The 6307-nt window shown below is 41.7% G+C and overlaps 1 pseudogene; it reads right to left on the reverse strand.

Annotated features, from left to right (window-relative positions):
- Positions 1 to 1136: 1136 nt before the first annotated feature.
- LOC113886118 lies at positions 1137 to 1907 on the reverse strand (annotated as a pseudogene).
- Between the last annotated feature and the right edge of the window lie 4400 nt (positions 1908 to 6307).

Here is a 6307-nt window from a genome sequence, read left to right on the forward strand (position 1 = left end):
TTTGGCTATCAACTCCCTCTTGGATATATGATTTGCAAATATTTTCTCCCATGCAGTATGTTGTGTTTTCATTTTGTTAACAGTTTCCTTTGCTCTGCAGAAGCTTTTAGTTTGTAGTCCTATTTGTTTATTTTTGCTTTTGCTCCCTTTGCCTGAGGAAACATTCAAAAGAATATTGCTAAGACGAATGTCAAAGAGCATACTGTGTTTCTTCTTAGAGTTTTATGGGTTCAGGTCTTAAAATCTTTAAATGATTTTGAATTAATTTTTTTTGCTATGTAAGACAGTAGACTAGTTTCATTCTTTCACATATGGTTGTCCAGTTTTCCCAACACCATTTATTAAGAGAATATCCTTTCTCAATTGTATTTCTTTGCTCTTTTGTCATAAATTAACTGTCCCTATAGGTGTGGGCTTATTTCTGGGCTCTTTAATTCTACTCCATTGATTTGCAAGTCTTTTTTTTTTTTTTAATGCAGGTTGGTAAATATCCTTTCAGGTTTTATTTTGTGAATATTTTCATTTTACATAGTGAGAATCACATACACATATATTTCTGTATCTTCCTTCCTTCATTTAGTGCCACATAGCATAAACATCCTCAGATAATACTAAGAATTCTGCATAATTATTATCCTTAAGAGCTTCAGAATATCCTTGCCTCAAACCAGCCTACTGTTTAACCAATTCACTGTTTCTAGACACCTTCAGTGTTTCCACTATCGTGTTATGAAAAACAATATTGTGATAAATTCAAACTGTGCTCCACATTTTGGATTTTTTTTTTTAACAGACAACTAGAATTACTAGGTCAAAGGTAGAGAACAAATGTTCCCACTCAAATTGCCAAATCATCTTCCATAAAAACTATATGAATTTATAGCTTCAGTGGCAGACAGAGCTGGTCTCATTACATCCTTACCAGCACCGAGGTTTCTGTATTTGTTTTGGTTTTTAGGTCCTAACTGATTTGATTGGCTTACACACGTATTGTTGGCTTACACACATATTGCTGAGGCTCTGACATGTCTCTGAGGAAAGCTAAGTTCAAGTAGAACTGTAGGTCACTGATGTCCTTATTTCTGTGAATTCCCTGTTCCAAGGCATAGGGATGGAGAGATGGGAGTAGGGAGAGATTAGCGGTATCTTCTCATGATCTCTTTTACCCGATCAACAAACTTGCAGACTTGGGTATAGACACCTGGCTCACTGCGTGGGCCACAAGGGAAACTTCCCCATGACACCAGGCCTTGCAAGGTACCTCTGCACATCAGTGGTCTCCTTGAGTCACTGTTGCAGGCACACCACTCCACAGGTGCTGTAGTTGAGGATGCCAGCACGGAGCATGGAGTATCCCAGCAAGTCCTTACAAACCTTCCTTAAGTCTTGGGGGGAGATGAGCTTGACATCTGTGCACATGAGCTGTGCTGGAAAGGTCACATCAGGGCTACTGGTGGTGCCCCAGCCATAAACAGTACACGTGGTCTGGGGCGGGTTGTGGGTCACAGTGGGAAGGCAGGTTGACATTCTTGACATTGGATGATAGCCTGGCCCAGCCATTTGGCTTCACCAGCATGAGGCTGTTAGTGCAGGTCTGGGTGGCATAACCCGGATGGTGGACAGGACAGCATGGCCTTGATGTTCTGGCCTCCCACCAGCTGATCACTGTGCATGTGCAAATTGTACTCATTCATCTTCCAGTGGGCAGTGGTGAGCACCCACTGCCTGCTGAGCAGCACGCCTCCACAGTGGGGCTGACTGCCCTTGTGCAGGGCCACCTGCCAGGGCTGGGAGCCTCTTGGACATGGGACTCCATCAATAATCTCCAAACTCTCATCACCCTGGGCGTACTGTGCAGCAGATCCCAGGACAAAGGACAGCAATAGGATCAGCAAGGGTGCTGCCATGGCGACCTCTGAGTCTTTCAGGGGCTGCCAGCAAGGGAGGGCTCTCTTCTGCTGGGGCATAAATGAAGCCCCTTCTCAGCTCTGGAAGGTCAGATCTGATCTGGGCACCAGACTCCGTTGGGAGCCAGGCACTGATGTCTACTTTTTCTAACAACTTAGTTCAGTCTTTCAGATGTGTTCACTTCTTTGCGACCCCATGGACTGCAGCACACAAGGCTTCCCTGTCCTTCACCATCTCCCAGAGCTTGCTCAAACTCATGTCCATTGAGTTGGTGATGCCATTCAACTATCTCATCCTCTGTTGTCCCCTTCTCCTCCTGCCTTCAATCTTTCCCAGCATCAGAGTCTTTTCCAGTGAGTCGGCCCTTCACATCACGTGGCCAAAGTATTGGAGCTTCAGCTTCAGCATCAGTCCTTCCAATGAAAACTCAGGATTGATTTCTTTTAGGATTGACTAGTTGGATCTCCTTGCTGTCCAAGGGACTGTCAAGAGTCTTCTCCAACACCACAATTCGAAGGCATCAATGCTTCTGTGCTCAGCCTTTTTTACTGTTCAGCTCTCACATCCATACATGACTACTGGAAAAACCACAGCTTTGACTATGTGGACCTTTGTAGGAAAATAATGTCTGCTTTTTAATATGCTGTCTAGGTTTGTCATTGCTTTTCTTCCAATACCATGCTGTTTTGATTGCTACACTTTGTATTTTAACTTGAAATTAGGGAGTGTGATGCCTCCAGATCTATTCCTTTTTCTCAGGATTGCTTTGGCTATTCATAGCCTTTGTTGTTCCATACAGGTATTAGGATTTTTTGTTCTATTCCTCTGAAAAAATGTCATTGGGATTTTGATAGAAATTGCCTTAAATATGCATATTATGATAAGTAATATGGAAATTTTTGCAAAGTTAATTCTTCCAATCCATGAACACAGAAAACATTTCTATTTTGGGGTATTCTTTCATTTCTTTCATAGTTTTGAGTGTACTATCTCTCACATCCTTAAATTTACTCATAGGTATTTTATTCTTTTTGCTGCAACAATAAATGGGACAATTTTCTATATTTCTGACAGCTCAAAGAAATGAAAGAAGACTTTTCTATACTGATTTTTCACCCTGAAATTCTGCTAAATTATTACTTCCAGTATTTTGGTAGCTTTTAGGGTTTTCTGTATACAAAATAACATCATCTGCAAAGAGTGAATTTTGCTTCTTCCTTTCCAATTTGGATGCTTTTAGCCTTCAGCAATATGTGAACCATGAACTTCCAGATGTTCAAGCTGGTTTTAGAAAAGGCAGAGGAACCACAGATCAAATTGCCAACATCCGCTGGATCATCGAAAAAGCAAGAGAGTTCCAGAAAAACATCTATTTCTGCTTTATTGACTATGCCAAAGCCTTTGACTGTGGATCACAATAAACTGTGGAAAATTCTGAAAGAGATGGGAATACCAGATCACCTGACCTGCCTCTTGAGAAATTTGTATGCCAGTCAGGAAGCAACAGTTAGAACTAGACATGGAACAACAGACTGGTTCCAAATAGGAAAATGTGTACATCAAGGCTGTATATTGTCACCCTGCTCATTTAACTTATATGCAGAGTACATCATGAGAAACGCTGGGCTGAAAGAAGCACAAGCTGGAATCAAGATTCCCGGGAGAAATGTCAATAACCTCAGATATGCAGATGACACCACCTTTATGGCGGAAAGTGAAGAGGAACTAAAAAGCCTCTTTTTGAAAGTGAAAGTGGAGAGTGAGAAAGTTGGCTTAAAGCTCAACATTCAGAAAATGAAGATCATAGCATCTGGTCCCATCACTTCATGGGAAATAGATGGGAAAACGGTGGAAACAGTGTCAGACTTTATTTTTGGGGGCTCCAAAATCACTGCAGATGTTGACTGCAGCCATGAAATTAAAAGACACTTACTCCTTGGAAGAAAAGTTATGACCAACCTAGACAGCACATTCAAAAGCAGAGAGATTACTTTACCAACTAAGGTTCGTCTAGTCAAGGCTATGGTTTTTCCAGTGGTCATGTTTGGATGTGAGAGTTGGACTGTGAAGAAGGCTGAGCACCGAAGAATTGATGCTGTGGTCTTGAGAGTCCCTTGGACTGCAAGGAGATCCAACCAGTCCATTCTGAAGGAGATCAGCCCTCGGATTTCTTTGGAAGGAATGATGCTAAAGCTGAAACTCCAGTACTTTGGCCACCTCACGCGAAGAGTTGACTCATTACAAAAGACTCTGATGTGGGAGGGATTGGGGGCAAGAGGAGAAGGAGACGACAGAGGATGAGATGGCTGGATGGCATCACTGACTCGATGGACGTGAGTCTGAGTGAACTCCGGGAGTTGGTGACGGACAGGAAGGCCTGGTGTGCTGCGATTCATGGGGTCGCAAAGAGTCGGACACGATTGAGCGACTGAACTGAACTGATTCCTTATTCTTACCTAATGCTCTAACTAGAACTTTGAATACCATGCTGAATAAAAGTGGCAAGAATGGGCATCCTCGTCTAACTCCTGATGTTTATTAAAGGAAAAGTTTTCAGTTTTTCTCATTGACAAAAGGTTAACTATGGGTTTCTCACATATTGCTTTTATTGTATTAAGGTACATTTTTATTGAGTTTTTATCATAAATATGTATGAATCATGTTAAATGATTTTTCTGCATCTATTGAGTTGGTTATATGATTTTTATTCTTCAGGTTGTTAATGTGGTGGATCACACTGATTGATTTAGAGACACTGAATCATCTTTCTATCCCTGGAACAGATTTCACTTGACCATGCGGTATGATACCTTTATTGTATTATTTAGTTTGCCAATATTTTGTTGGACTGGAAAAGGTCAGTTTTCCTTCCAATCCCATAGAAAGGCAATGCCAAAGAATGCTCAAACTGCCGCACAATTGCACTCATCTCACACGCTAGTAAAGTAATGCTCAAAATTCTCCAAGCCAGGCTTCAACAATATGTGAACCATGAACTTTCAGACATTCAAGCTGGTTTTAGAAAAGGCAGAGGAACCACAGATCAAATTGCCAACATCCACTGGATCATCAAAAAGCAAGAGAGTTCCAGAAAAACATCTATTTCTGCTTTATTGACTATGCCAAAGCCTTTGACTGTGTGGATCACAATAAACTGTGGAAAATTCTGAAAGAGATGGGAATAGCAGACCATCTGATCTGCCTCTTGAGAAATCTGTATGCAGGTCAGGAAGCAACAGTTAGAACTGGACATGGAACAATAGACTGGTTCCAAATAGGAAAAGGAGAATGTCAAGGCTGTATATTGTCACCGTTTATTTAAGTTATATGCAGAGTACATCATGTGAAATGCCAGGCTGGATGAAGCACAAGTTGGAAACAAGATTGCTGGAAGAAATAACAATAACCTCAGACACAGAGATACCACCACCATTATGGCAGAAAGTGAAGAAGAGCTTAAGAGCCTCTTGATGAAAGTGAAAGAGGAGAGTGAAAAAGTTGGCTTAAAACTCAACATTCAGAAAACGAAGATCATGGCATCTGGTCCCATCACTTCATGGCAAATAGATGGGGAAACAGTGGAAACAGTGACTGACTATTTTTTTGGCCTCCAAAATCACTGCAGATCATAATTGCAGCCATGAAATTAAAAGACGCTTACTCCTTGGAAGGAAAGTTACGACCAACCTAGATGGTATATTCAAAAGCAGAGACATTACTTTGCCAACAAGTTCCATCTAATCAAGGCTATGGTTTTTCCAGTGGTCATGTATGGATGTGAGAGTTGGACTATAAAGGACGCTGAGTGCAGATGAATTGATGCTTTTGAACTGTGGTGTTGGAGAAGACTCTTGAGAGTCCCTTGGACTGCAAGGAAATCCAGCCAGTCCATCCTAAAGGAGATCAGTCCTGGGTGTTCATTGGAAGGACTGATGCTGAAGCTGAAACTCCAGTGCTTTGGCCGCCTGATGCAAAGAGCTGACCCTCTTTGAAAAGACCCTGATGCTGGGAAAGGTTGAAAAGGGCAGTAGGAGAAGGGGAAGACAGAGGATGAGATAGTTGGATGGCATCACCGACTCAATGGACATGAGTTTGGGTAGGCTCTGGGAGTTGGTGATAGACAGGGAGGCCTGGTGTGCTGCAGTTCATGGGGCAGTAAAGAGTCGGACATGGCAGAGCAACTGAACTGAACTGAACTGAATATTTGAGGATTTTTGCATCTATGTTCCATCAGTTATTTTGGTCTGCAATTTGTGTATTACCTGTGGTTTTGTCATCAAGACAATGCTAGTCTCATAAAATGTATTAAAAAGCATTCCCTCCTTTTCAATTTTTTGAGAGTTTGAGAAAGGTGGATATTAGATTGTTTTTGAATGTTTGGCAGAATTCACCTGTGAAG

This window comes from Bos indicus x Bos taurus, chromosome 29 (assembly GCF_003369695.1).
Source record: "Bos indicus x Bos taurus breed Angus x Brahman F1 hybrid chromosome 29, Bos_hybrid_MaternalHap_v2.0, whole genome shotgun sequence".
NCBI lineage: Eukaryota > Metazoa > Chordata > Mammalia > Artiodactyla > Bovidae > Bos > Bos indicus x Bos taurus.